The sequence below is a fragment of the Centruroides sculpturatus genome, unplaced genomic scaffold (genome assembly GCF_000671375.1).
Source record: "Centruroides sculpturatus isolate CEXI.00-Female unplaced genomic scaffold, Cexi_2.0 scaffold465, whole genome shotgun sequence".
Classification (NCBI taxonomy): Eukaryota; Metazoa; Arthropoda; class Arachnida; order Scorpiones; family Buthidae; genus Centruroides; species Centruroides sculpturatus.
In genome coordinates, this window is record NW_019384663.1 from 134519 (window position 1) to 149864 (window position 15346).

General features: G+C 30.6%; 1 protein-coding gene and 1 long non-coding RNA gene across 5 annotated transcripts in view; one reads left to right on the plus strand and one right to left on the minus strand.

The window, feature by feature from the left end:
- Window positions 1-15346, minus strand: part of LOC111626601 (caspase activity and apoptosis inhibitor 1-like) — a 176090-nt gene that overhangs the window by 73795 nt on the left and 86949 nt on the right. The gene's annotated exons all lie outside the window — the stretch shown is intronic.
- The window catches only part of LOC111626602, a 67986-nt gene continuing 55806 nt past the window's right edge, over window positions 3167-15346 (plus strand). The window contains exon 1 of the long non-coding RNA XR_002756904.1: window positions 3167-4279. This is a non-coding gene — a long non-coding RNA (uncharacterized LOC111626602). The remainder of the gene's footprint in view (window positions 4280-15346) is intronic.

The window sequence follows — 15346 nt, forward strand, 5'->3', positions numbered from 1 at the left end:
CGTGTATATATTCAGATATACCTTTACAGATAAGACAGATAAGCAATATAGGCCTACGTATATTTTCTTTTTACTTGATTTAATCGACAGTAAGTTAAACAAATTAGAAAACTGTGTTATTTATAACCCTTATTTTTTTTTATCGTAAACTGATCCTTCAAGTATCTTTGCGTGTCGGAGTAAATTGTGCGGCAGACCGACTCTGGCCCATGGGCCGTGGATCGACATTGCTACACTAAACAGCGGAAACTTAAAATTATATTTTGATTGAATTAATGTAAAGAAAATCATCTTTAGTACATATTCAGGCTTAATAAAAAAATTCTCGTCTGTATTTTCAATTATATAACATTCTAATTCTAAAAAAATTATTTTTATTAGATATATAGCCTATCGAATTAAATTTTCTTTGTGTGATTCTTTCTTTTGTATTTGAGAATGTTACCAGTGAAACTGAAAATTAATAATATTTTAAATACAGGCCTACATCAGCATCTTAATTAAGAACAATCTCCGATCGCATATTCTGGAATTCCGTTCAATCGCTTCAACGAATTGAATGGAATATCAAAATATTGCTAGAGGAATTTTTAGCATTCTTCATTGTTAGACTTTAAGATTGCTTATTTAAAAAGATGCGGCTTTCATTATTATTGCTGTTGTACTCTATTACTGGCCTACATTAATTACAGACTTAACTAATAATTTCATTCATGTGAAAGATCTAGAGTAAACTTTATCGAATTTTTTCATAACATTTCTAAAATAAAACGTTTTGCCTTGAATATATGAAGATCGTATAGTCTAATTCACTACGATCCGAATGCGGTCTGCGCCGGTTTTTGATGACCTTTCATTCTGAAATCAAGATCACCAGATAATTTTTAACATGACGGAAAACTAGTTTCGGAAAAACAAAATTAACTATCTCGTTTATTAATATGGCTATATTACAACTAACGTTTATTCAAACATAACTAAACTTTTTATTTACAAAAAAAAATTCAAATTTGATTTTATTACAAATTGCTTGTGATGAAATTTTACTTGACAGCGGTATCATTTGCCGAATTAAACCGATTGCTTCTAAGGCATAAAAGACTGCATCCAAATGACGAATATCCTACAAGCTATTAAAAATAAAATAGGTCAAAATAATGTCATATTTAGGATGATAGGTTAATACAATCGAATTCCTTGGATGCTTTAAAGCCTTTAGCTTATTTTCATATCGGCCGGTTACGGAATTGTAAAATAGTTTTAAACAGAAATTTCTGTTGATTACTTCAGTCTTTATCGATCTGAAGGGAAATATTTTATTGAAAAAAAAATATATATTATAGCCTAACCAACATGCAAACATCAGACAAACATAAGACATTTTTAAAATTACATAAAGATCTATTTTATTCATTAAAGAAAAGCGCCTACTAGAAATATGAAACTGTATTAACATAAGCACAAAATTAAAAAAAGGAATCAATCGAAACGCTAAAAATAAAAATGATATGATTAAACTTGAATATCAAACGAATAACAGTCAAATAGACCATTTTTGTTTGTTTAAATAAGTTAACCAAATCTAAATTATTGGACTGCAATTTGACAAAATTGTAGACCCATAAATTCCCACAGTCGTCCGTCCGGCCGTCTGTCCTTAATCTCAGGAACAGAGTTAGATAGAAAAAATTCGAGACCAGATATTGAAACCTTAGCGGCAGGAAACCTAAATAACTATATAAGAACTTCTGTTTTGCACTGAAAGTCATGTTATTTCAATTCGAAACTTTTCCCCTGAAAAGTGTTAGATAGATGACCGGCACGACTCTATTGTTAAAGGAAAAGTATGATGTACAGGGGCAAGCCACTACTAATTTGTACATATATTTTAAATGAAATAACTCAAAAATATGATTACAAATTTCAGCCTAGAATTGAGACAACGTCACAATAAATAATTGCTCGTTCTGTTAACTTAGAATTCTTGACTTTGGCAATTCTTGATAACTTCTTGACAAGACAACTCTAAATTCTCTCAAACTGCGAATTTCCGAGAAATCGCGATTAAGTTTAGGTCCCCATGTATTCATTTTAAATAAGCTAATCAATCCAATCAACTTTCATTATTAATCGACACAATAAACTGTAATTCATTCTTCATTTTCCTTGGTTCTGTTGTACTTTTAATCAACAGTAAAGTATACGAAATAAATTTTTCTTTATATATTTTTCTATCTTTATAGATCAATCATTTAAGTTTTTTTCTACTTTTCTTTGAAAAATTCTTTGGATAATCAAATAAAATTAGTTTATTTCATTTTCAATTTTCTGCCATGATGTCAATATCACTGCTATTCTTTTTTAAACAATGCCCGGAGTAATTCTGACAATATTTAAAAAAAGAAAGAAACCAAAGGTTTTTAAAAACTTTCTCTTATTTTCTCATTAATAAATCATTATAGTTACAATATATATTATAAAAATAGCTCATTACTCAAACAGTATTAACGTATTTAATACTGTTTAATACTAACTTAAGAAACTAAATCATAATTGAGTCAGTGTCGATATATTTGAGAGCGATTAGTTGTTATAGCGTCGGATAATTTTGATTCAATTTCAATGCCTAAATACATTTAATACTTTAAATTGTTACTTTGTTAACTTAAAAACAATTAAGAAAATATTTGAAATGAAACAGTATAAAACATTTTCTGTTTATTTCTTAGTATCTTTTTAAAATAATATAATATAATTAATATAATAATGATCTTTTGTTTATTACTNTATTAAATAACAAAGAACAGAGTTTGAAGCTGTTTTTCTGTTTCGACTAATAAATAACTTTAGCAGAATATAAAATTAGTTGGTCGATGCCGAGCTATAATTATGTCGAAATATCTTTAATTAATGGGATAACATTAAAAATTATACGTTTAATCTGTAAATTAGATCTAATTAGTGAAGTAATAATTTAAAATTTTTCATTTCATATTGAAAGATCTAATAGTGGTTCGGAACCATTTTCGATCCCACAGGGGCCTTTATTTCTTATCCAATTCTAACAAGACGTAAACGATTCTCGAATGTAAAAAAAAAAGAAAAGCCAAGTTGCCAAAGCCCGTCCATTGGATGCAGGTGACGTTTAGGTCTTACCGTCAGGGGACGATAAGACCTCCACCTGGCGAAGCAGCCACGAAACAATTAATTAGTGAAGCAACCGAGAAGAAAAAAGAGAAACATCTCTAGGTGAACGATCCTATTTCTGTTTTGAGCACGGATGGAGAAAGAGCGTGAAAGAAGCCAAGAGACCCCAGTCCACTCTAGTTAATTGTCATGACCTTTCCCCTCTGAATCCTCTGTACAGGAAATGTCTAAAATACCCAGGGATGAGGCAGGAAATGAGTGTGGGGGTTCGGGGGACCAAGTTCCCGGAACATTGGGGATGTCTCTAGATTGCTGTAGAATGGACAAGGGATCGCGCCACAATATTGTCATAATAATATTTTGAACCGTCAAACTTACACTGAATAATGGCATAATATCCTGTCGTCTACGGTTATTAACGGGATTTAATATTATGTGAAAAGTAATAAAATTTAATTTCGTAAGAGTTAAAAATAATTAATAAAATTATTTCGTTTGTTTTCGACGGTTTGGCCAGTTTTAAATGTTTGGCGCTTCCAAAATATATATATTCTACGCTTGGAAAAATAATAAAGGAGAAAAACCAGTTTAAGATTTACCAGGAAGAGACGTAAAAAGATTATAGATCACACTTTACGAAAGGCCGACAAATTATTTAATATGATTATCGATTGGTTATTCACTCTTTTTTCACAAAGGGGCTTTTCATCCTCCGTGGCAGGATCCTCCAACACTCCGCAATTAGGAGAAGACAAAATTCGAAGCGATCTTTTCACGCATCCGCACTAGCCTTATAGCCTAGAGACCCACTTCGCTTAGGCACACCATCGGCGCCCACTCGCCCTAAATCAAAGATCTCGTCCGGGAGAAGGGGGAAAAAAGTCCTTAAAAACAACAGACAGTAGTTCGACCTTAAAGCAGCACCTGTCGTCGTCTCCCGTAGCAACGCCAACCCCTACAAACTCCGCTCGGGACATTTTCCCAACACCCCCACGGGATTATCAATCGACTGGTCCGTTGGTCTTGTGCGCTCCGTTCACTAACCATTGCCGATGACGTCGGTTGTGTTGTGACGGACGGCGTGAACCACGTGTGTGTGTAGTGTGTGTTGGACGAAAAACGTCTTTCCAAGGTGAGTAGCGTATCCGACTTAAGTCGTTTTGTTTCCGTTTAATCGCCTCGATCATCCCACGCTTAATCTGACACTTGTTAAGGCCCGACTGAATGGATTCCGTGACGTGTTGCACGTGTTTATTGACGTCATCTCCGATCTCATTGTCGGTCAAAGACAGTTTCAACGGAGTCAACGGTCGTTAGACAAACGCGCTTCTGACAATTTATAATCGAACACGAGCATTCGAAGATCGTAACGTAACATTGAAAAAAGGAAATGATACAAAGTCCCGTTCGGAAACTCTCCTCCGTGCGGCTTAACATAATTATGTGAGAGCATCCCTAAGCCAAAATAGGTGCCCTTCTTTCCCGTTCACGGGATGCTTTTCAGAAATTCGTCGACAATACTCCGAAATTAATTTTAATTTTTCAAAATTTTAAAATGAAAGTGGCGGGTAAAAAAAATTAACGGCGGGGAGTGTCTTAAAAACTTTCCGTCACGAAAAATTCTATGGTTGTTAATTTTAGAAAAATATAATCGGAGACGAGATATCACGTGATATCAAAATTATTCGAATCAATTAAACATTATCGTACATACCTGGGGTACGAAAACATTTTATCTAGATTACAAAATTCATTATACGAAGTACGGTTTGACATTATAGGTAGAATAGCATGTACTGCGTATAACGTGATACTTAATTTCGTAAATGAATGTAGTCAAAACACTTCGACGCTTCTGAATAAAAGCGTTAGATTAAAATCTAAAAATGTTTCTTCAACGATAATATATATACATATATAACCTTTTTTAATTTCGTGTAGGGGTAAAATTTTACATTTTTTATTTTTTTTTAATCATAATCGTTCCATCCAACTCTTCGTTTAGCCGTCGCGATAAGATTTTCGCCTATCAGAGATTTTTAAACTCTAGGCCTGTAGTCGTAAATTCATCAATGTATACTTCAGATCTTTAATTTAATTTATATTAAAGAACAGTTCTAAAAATATTTTATAACGTTTTTAAAAGGTTGCAATTGCGAAGAACGTTCACTTTGTCTGTTCTTAAACGGAAACACTCTTTTGGGGCTAAGTTGACAAAAATTTTCAACAGTTCGAGAGCCGATTGGATGTAAAATTCTAGTAAAAATGGTAAAAGAAAACACCGCGCCGTACGCTGTTTACTATAAAGCGCGGATCTCCGGCATTTTTCGCTAAAAAACCGTATATAGATATACATGTAAGTATTTTTTCCAAACATGTCAAAATAGAAACTTATGTCAACATCTAGCTATGCATAAAGCCCATCGATCACGTGATCGACAATGTCACCAAGGTAACGAGACAGTGTTTTTAATTTGTATGTTGACTCGAACGTTCCGAGGGGGGTAAGGGGCAGATTTTTTAAAGTAATGAACTCGAGAGATCCATCAACGTCTGGCGATTGTTACGGAGTGCGAGAGTGACGTCACGGACGTACAAAGCAAACAAAGTTTCACGCCGATTCCGTGCGGGATCGGTGCAAATAGGTGTCAGAGAGAAAAATGTCGCGGGGTTTCGATTATTTTAAGGGGGAAAATCCTAAAGAACCAAAGAAAGAAACGCTCTTCTTCCCTTTTCTTCAGCGATTCTAAAATTATACGCTGTTGATACAAGAAGAGATGGCGAAACAAACAGAAGGGAAAAAAATGGATGGCAAAATCTAGCCCAGAGCTAGTATTAGTCGATCTGCTGGCTTTTTTAATCATTAATGGGTAGAGAGTGTGGCCGATGACAAAAAGTCCCGAGGACAAACATTCTCCCGCAGTTGGGATTTTTATGTAGGCCTATCCAGACGCTCCAACGGAAATGTAGTTTTCCCTATTCCGTTTCCCGCCTCTGAGCGCCCAACGTTATAAAAGTGGCGTAAACAACCCCTAATTACACAATTAAAAGTTTCTGGGAACCCTTAAATAAACTAAGTCTATCTTATCTCTACCCGATCGCGAGACGCTTATACAAAAATTTCTAATTAACCAAATTATTTACGCTGGTAATTGAAAATTAAAGTTATCGTGAGTATCAGGCACGCTTACGAAATGATTCGGAAATATTAAAATAAAAGAAAAATCAATCCCGTATTTTTATCAAGAATCTATAAGTTTTCCTTTCTAGATATAGATTTTTATACCTTATTTTCTAAATTATCCATATCATTCTCGGTTATTCGTGTTAATATCAAAAATGTCCTATCGTTCTCGTAACATCTTAAAATGGATAAAATTCTTGCTCCTCTATTTTTTTAAAGATAAAAATCTACTTTCCTCAAGTTTGAAAGCCGCTCCCACATCTCCCTCTATTATTATGATTTCATTAGAACGTTGACTATGTTATAAAGCAAAATTATCTAAAATTAATCCACTTTTTAAAGACTGCGATTATTATCTTCGTAATCATCACAGACTTCATAAGATGCGAGTTTCTAGAGTTTAAAAAATGAATTCGTGGATTTTAAAATTGTAAGAATTAAGGCTGATTTTATTCTTTGTATTTTAAACTTTCTCGTAAATTATTCTTAGTTTTTATCATTTCGAAGCAAGCAATCGCAACCTTTTAAAGTCACTACGAATTGTTTTATATTGGATTTATTCCGATTGAAGCATTCCGAAACTAACAATCGAAGTCTACCGATTTTTAATCTTAATATAAGCAAAGAATTGCAGAATTTAAATATATGCAAATAGCCGATTTAGCCTTAAAAAGCTCTCCTGATGGAAAAAATATTTACGAAATCTTATAAATGTCTTACGATTCCCTCAAGGAACCGTAAGTTAACGAATTATTTTATACGATATTAACTTAAATATATATGTTTTATAGATTTAACGTATGTATATAAAGCAATTCTTTATATTTTAGATAAAGAAAAACTTTAATATGCCTAATTATTAAAAACAAATATAAGACGGTTTTTAATGTTAAAAAATTAAATATAATAAAAAATTTAATTTTTCAATATAACTATAATTAATATTAGGGAAAAAAAATATAATATAGTAATTAAAAGTTAATTGGTTAAATCATTTTTAATCTTAACTTTTTCAATCGAACGGAATATTGGCACTTCCGTTATTCGTTGGTATACAAGTCTTTTATAATTTCCTTTCTTCGCTCGTGACGTTTAGTGAAATTTAATATAAGAGATAGACCGGTATTTTTATATTATTTAAATTCTCTAGACTAAGTCTAACTTTTATAACATCACAAACTTGATTTATACAAACGCTAAAGATGCGTTTGTACAGTACATCCTAAGTTTTGTGATGGCAAATGCTGAATAGAAGCGCTTCGTTTAGGTACGAGAATACTCTGTCCTTTAGATTATAAATTAAATTAATTTATGCATCGAAATAATTTTTGTTCGTTCAATTTTACTGGCAGTTTCCGTCGTTTTTTCACCTGAGAGATTTGAAAATCGCTTTGTTAGTGGTAGTAACGACGTGACCGGTCGTAGTAATATTTGTCACATGATACACAGTAGCATTAACGATCCCCGATCACGTGACAGACACACTACACGAAATAGTTTAGTAGAGTTTAAGAGAAACGTACGAATTACTCAGTGTATTACTCGTGATCTACTGTGACGTACCTCTTTTTAAACTTCCTCAGTTATATTTTAATATCACGAGATCTGGGATCTTTTCTGGGCTCAATCGATGCAAAAGTCATGACTCATTTTACAAAAATGCCACTTTATGTTTTTAGATAGGCAATCTATGCATTTTTAAAATGTCACCTGATGTTTTTTTATATTATTAATTTTTGATATCGTTATTTTCAGAAATACTCAATGACCGATAATGTTAGCATAATATATTTTGTTTTCCAACGTATTTTTATTGCCCTATAAATATTACGCTTAACTGTTTTAAGAAATTTATATAGAAACATATATATATATATAAATTCCATAAAACGTGTCCAGAAATAAGTAAGAAGAAAACCCAATTTAACGTTTACGGGACAAATATAACAGGCTCGTAATTATTTTTGATATTTTTATTATAATGTAGTCTGTAGACAGCGCATAAGTTTACGGTTTGAAACATTATATTTTTCTTCAATAGTTCGAAACTTATTTTTACTATGTTTTATATCACGAGAAACAGCTCTTAAAATCTTTTCTTTTAACTTATTTTGAACATTTACTAAAACTGATATCATCGAGGAGTTCGAGAAAAGTCGAAATTTTCCTTATCAATTACTTCAATGGCACTAAAAATTCATACTTCCGAGCCTTAAAAACATGGTTTCTACGTTTTAAAATTTCTAAACCCGCTTCAAAAGTTAAAATAAAAGAAATATTTTATATAAAAGTCTACGTTTTAAACGTTGCAAGTACGATTTCATCCTTATTTTTACTGTTTAAAATATTAGATATAATGTTACTCGATAGCGTAACATACATTTAAAGTTTATTGGAGATTTCTGACATTTAGGAAGATGATCTCTATCTATAGTTGCAAATGTTATAAAGCTAACCATGGGGGCTTTGAGTTTATTTCGCTACGTTCAGAATTAACAGAAAAAAGTTTCGTAAAATAAAGGAGCTTCTGCCAATCTCTGGCAAATGTTAATCTGTTTTGTATAATTATTATGGAATATTCCGCTTCCTTTATTGTTTTTTTTCTTTCTAACTAAGTCTTTGGGCACCTGTAAAAGGCCAGATGTTTTGTTTACACCTGCTTTAAATCAGGTGTAGATTTTAGTCGATTAGACTGTGCCTTATAAAATATGTATATCTTTAAACTCTAATTAGAATTTTCATTTAAAAAAAATTAACACATGAATGTGAAAAGTAGCTCAAAATTTTCAATTGGATGTCTTTTATTTTTAAAATGAATGTAGCGTAACAACGGTTATTGGGCAGAATCGACAATTCTGAATTTATAAACTACAAAACGATTAATATTCAATTTAGAAAACGATTGTTTCCCTTCTAATTTATAATCAGCACTGTCGATTTACTAGAAAATTCAACATCAAATTATTTTCTTCATTTAGAATGTCCATTCTCTACAAGAAAATATTTATATAATTCTCAATATTTAATTTTTTTTAATTTGTCGGTGTAGGCCAATGTTTGAACTGTTTTTAAAGTTATTCCTAAGCATTTATTAAATTTGATTTTGCTTTTTATTTGTCGTCATCACTTTTTTTTTGCTGATTTTTTTATTTATGAAGTAGATAAAATTTGGATAAAATATTAATTAATCTAGTTCTAACAATGTTAATAGTTAGAGTGACGCAACAATTTGTATTAAAATAATAGAACTAACCATTTCTAGAAATTATGCACAAAGTCTTTCTATTTTAATGATAAAAGAAAAATGTTTTATTATTGTCATTGGCAAATTTTCAATTTTTAATCATTTGTATCTGATTTTTCTATAGACGTTAATTTGTCTAGACGTTCTGCGTTGTAGGAGTTAAATTTCGTTTAAAATAAAATGAAAAAAATAATAATATTTTACGAAATATAAACTTCTGTTACGATAGCCGAGACTCTAAATATTAGAAATTTCTTGAAAGTCATAAAAAATTATGGTCAAAAATTTCTATGAAATTTCAATCACGCACATTTTATTCTTAACGGTGGCTCTCTTAAAACAGATTCGCCAAAAGCGATCGTATTTTCAATCTACAGTTTAACATCGTATTCCAATTATAGCATTACAGGGTTTTCCGAGTATCGAATTCGAAGCTTTTTTACCTGCTAATTCCCAGAAATACTTGTCTTTTTGATGTAACATCTCCGAATTAACACAGCTCGTATGCGAAATTTTAAAGTAGAATTTTCTATCTTTCAGATTTTTGTATTATAAGGAAATCCTTTTTTTTAGAAAATCAAGTGAAAATAGACTTTTTCTACTGATTGTTATATATATATAAAACAATTTTTTTTCTTCCGAATATGCTCTTGCGTTACTTTAAATGTCATTCTCGAAAAAACCTAACACGTAGTTATTTATAGAAATTCGGATATTCTCGGACTTCTTTCTCTCTAGTTTCTTTTCGACTTTCTAGAAATTTTAATTTTTATACATACAGAAGAAAATATTTCTTAATTAAGCCCTCTTAAACTGTAAATATTTAAGGATTTAAACTGTGTGTAACAGTCTTCTTTTTTAATCGAAAGAATATGTCGATATTTAAAAATAATAATTGTAATTAGAGGTCATCTCGTCTTTCTCAATGATACTCTAACTATAAAAGACTAGGGCCCGTTAATGACTACGTCACTTCCTTCTAGTAATCTACTTTCATTTGTATCGGGACGACCACACATTCCCATATGAATCTGATATGGTTTGGTAGAAAAGTTAAGATTTGGCAGTTCACTCTGGAATCTAATACAGTATTTGTAATTATGTAAGAAATTCAAATTTTCCGTTGATCGCATTGTGTCAATTTATTCGATTAATATACATTATTTTCATATAATCAGCTGACATTTATCTAGACTTATATCTTTTAAAATTATTAACTTTACAGTAATATTTTATATTTATAAAAGAAGTAACCATTCATCACTTCGTAAATTTTTAATATAAATATAAAAGATACTATTAAGGGAACATTTTGTAAAGTTTAAATTAAATTTTAATTACATATATTTTCTAATATTTGGCATTAAACATTTCTTATAAAACGAATCAACATTTCTTTTTTATTCAAGTGCTGATTTCCTTCGTAAGACCTATTGTTAAAATTTTTAGAGACTTCTCAATAATTCGTATCGAACATATAAATAAGCTATATTTTTTTATGATTTAACAAACATTTTCCGTTAAATCAGTGATATCAACCAGGATCTGAGGTTTATATCTGCGGGTTTTTTCAATTTAAGTAATATTAGATTAGAATATTCTTTACTTAAAATTATATATAAACAATGTACATTATATTTACAATATTTTTTGTATATTTCTGGATGGGCTGCATGGCGAGGATTACCGAACTATACGGGATCTGGAATCGAATCCGATCTGGATCCTGGTGGTTTTAATGGTAATGCAAGCGAATAGTGAAATTATGGTAATCTAGGCTTAGTTCTCTATTCCATACTCATGCCGATTTAGATATAAGCGGGTCGTGATCTTCCCGTAACAGACAAATTTGAGGCAAACTTGTAATCCGTCGAATGCTGATGCCTCGCTAAAACAAAATTCGTTCGTTTAATTTGAGCTTTAATTCAATCATTAAGAGTAATTATGTAAAACATCTTTTGATACACGCTCTATTCTTATTTGTGTTTATATATAAAATTTTGTTCTGAATTGTAATTATAATCGCAAAAAATCTTCGCAGAATCAATTTGTTCTGTGGACCTCCAATTGAACAGCAATGCTCTAAGTTATCCATTGTAATGCTTCCTTTCTCTAACATTTTCAGTTTAACAGAGCGTCGAATACTTAAAACAAATAAAGAGAAGGGGAAAAAATCTGCATTTCCAAATACATTAATTTTTGAAAAATTAATTTTTAACGTCGCAAATTTCGTTTGACGGGATAAACAATTTAATGAATGAATTTTTAGTTTACTTTTCATAACCTTTGGCTTTATTGAATTAAAATCACTAATCCGTTTTTGCAAATAAAAACGTGTACGTAACGTGAATGGTACCTAATATAAGATATAACAAGAACGATGAAGTCGACTTTCAGTATTTTTTTTAATCTAAAAATAAGTTTACGGGGTGAAAAATAAAATTAAGAAACCGACTGGTAATTAGCTCTGCTGTTACCGAATCGTTGTTTAAGTAAAAATTTCGAAAATTGTAACAAAGATATGAAGAAACTTGCCAAATTTCATTCTAAAAAAATCTCATTACGTTTATTTTATAACATAATTTCTAGCCAAATTAAATAATTCTAAATTAAATATTTTATTACAGTTGCACATCTATAACACATCGATTTTTAATTATTATATCGATTATTTCAAAAACAAAACTTATGTCAAATAATTACGCACGACTGAGAAACTGAATCCAATTGACTGTCTACAAACAGTAATATATCTAATAATAATATAATTGTAAATCTATAATGACCTATATAAGTAGAAGAGTTGGATTTTTAATTATCATAAATTCGATAAATTTTATGGCAATATTAAATTAAGAGATATAATCTTCATAATTGTCGATTCTCGTTTAATTTGGAAGCGCAGAATTTCTAAAATGTCGAGAATACTTTTGTCGTTATCGACAGGAGTGAACTTTTGATTTCTGTTTCTTCTCTACAGAAACAGATAATAGGCCTAAGAGCAAAAATTAATATGGCAACGTATCATTTATTTATTTACTCCCATAAGCCCGGAATAGCTTTCATTTTTCATATTGTTTAATAAAGATTTCATTTAAGACTTGTTGTAGTTTCCAATAACATTTCGGGGCTAAGATTAAGTAAATAGCCAGTTAAGCAATTTTATTGAAGATTTTTTAATGTCAAACGAGCAGAATTTACTTTATCAATTTGATAAAAATTTTCTAGCACTTTTAAAATTAGAAAAGTCGACGAATTTTTTCGAGGAGAAAAAACAGCGTTAGTTAGCAAAAAAATTAATAATAATCGTATTAATTCGGTCGTATCCATCGCATATATATTAGAAACGGTCAAGAAAGTGTTAATAAAATGATAATTCCAAGAATTATCATTTTATTAACACTAACTTTTTATAGCCGTATATAAATTCATATAATAGATTTAGTGGGTTATTCATGTATTTGAATTTTTATATACGATTTTAAATATTTCCTATTGTTAGTATTACAATTACGGACACCGTCGGACGGGACACTTTAAGTACGAATAATGGATAAAATCGTTTTTGTAGTGATTGTTAGTACCACTATTTTATATTTTAACGTTTTATTCAAAAGATTATTAACGAAATTTATCGCTTTGTAGTCGCTCTTTTCGTAAAGAATCGACGAAACAAACACAGGTGTAGTGAAAAACGACATCCGATCTAAACTGATTAGGCTTCAGTGTCAAGCTGTTATCGCAATCCCGAGACATCCAGGCAAATTGCTGCCACTTGAGTTTGCGATAACGAGAAGCGACGAATCTCCGTTTATAGGTCTACAATTACAGTACTCCTACCACCGAACTCTTTCGCCTTCATCAGATCCAGATGGTTTCTTTTTTTTTAATTTTTCTTCTTTTTTTGCTTATTCTGTCGCTACACAGTACATTCATTTGTTGAGATAAAGATTTTCTTCGTCCATGTCGCAATTGTTAACGCCCATATTATTTAAAAAAGGGGGAAATGAGAAAATTATCAAATATTTACCTTTTAATTTCGATTAAAGTTGTCCCGTTAAATGAACAGTCCAAATGGGTTATTACTCTTTTTGTTTTTAAAAAGCTAAATCTAATTTAAGCTACACAAAAATGTTAACGCGTTTTATTATCATTTTTTTCTTCATTTTTTGCTAAGAGCCGAAAATGCATCATTTATAAGCTAATAATATAGAATAGCTTTATCACATGGGCTATTTAATTAAAGATGTCATTTTAAGCATAATACAGAACTAACTTCAGAAAGTAATTTCGATCAGAAATGGTACAGAATAATCTATCGGTAAAATGTCGATTAAATTCATTAGCCGGTATTTTATCGATACATTTTTTCATGTACGGAAAATTATGAATTTATATTAATTTATGATGTAGGTGTAGTAAAAATAAAAAGGCATCCAATCGGAATATCGCTTAATTTATCTAAAATTTATGCATAAGTACTTTCTGTGACTCAATTTACGACGTCGTTCATTTGTATCTACATATTTAACGTGGAAATTTTCAAAAATAGCTATCAAACATCGGTGCTTTAAATCTTAAATTTGAATTAAAGTATAAATACGACAATAATCCTTTAGTATTTGATACGAAAACAAAAATTCTTGCTATACTTTATTATAAATCGCTATATTTGGATACGTAGAAAGATCTATCGCCTCTCGGGGATCACCATTGAGAGAGCGTTTTAAGACGAAAATCACTTTTTAATTTAGAAAGTTCATTAGAATTCCAATCACCAAGTCCAGCGTAGACCATCGTTTCAGATAACACGCTTGTTTGACTTTCCGGAAAAGCAGTTGACAGATAACCACTGCTTCCGGATAAGTGACGGCCGGATGATTGACGTTTGACTTCACGATTCTCGACCCCTTGACTCGAAAACCCTTCACAATGCTCCCAACCCATACGTAAAAATCAATATTGAGAGATCGATGAGAGATCATCGAGACTAATTTTTTTACATACATTTCGAAAGTATTGCAACCGGTTTTTAGTAAATCCTATTAATTTTATTGAAAGTAAAACATATTAGTAGCACCTTGTCCTATTGCCCTCGTTAAGAAGAATCGTCAGAGATTATAAATCATTATCACATCATGATACAGTGAATATTCAGTGGACTTCGAATCACGAATGAAAAAGACTCCCGATATCCGAATATTTTTATTTTTTTAAAGAAAGTGTGATAGTTATTGTGTAAGCTGTACTTTCCCCAACCGGAGAGTAGCAAATTGGCAAAAGTCCCAAAACTGGATAGTTTTCGAATTGAACTTGAAAACTCCATTCTTGACCGACTTAAATTGTTTGGGTTGATTTTTCTTTTCGTAGACCGTAGTTATAAAATTGATAGTAACATCTACTTACGCTTCATAAATTGAAAATAACATTTTATTTTGTCTTCGTTTTTAATCATTAAAAATTCTTCTAAAATAAAAGATAAAGCGTGTCAATATATATAGGAAAAAATTCATATATACAGTATATACGAACTCTAATACAAAACGAATAAGAATTTACCACGTAATTTTAATTTTTACAACGTGATATCTTCAAGTTTTATAGTTATACATTTACCGTATATTATAGATATATGTTCAAATTTTATTATAATTTACCTGCACATGAATGAAATATAATGAATAATAAATAATCATATATAGTGAAAATGTATTATACATTTTTATTAATTTCTTAACTTAAATAACTGCTAGTTTATAATTTATTAACTA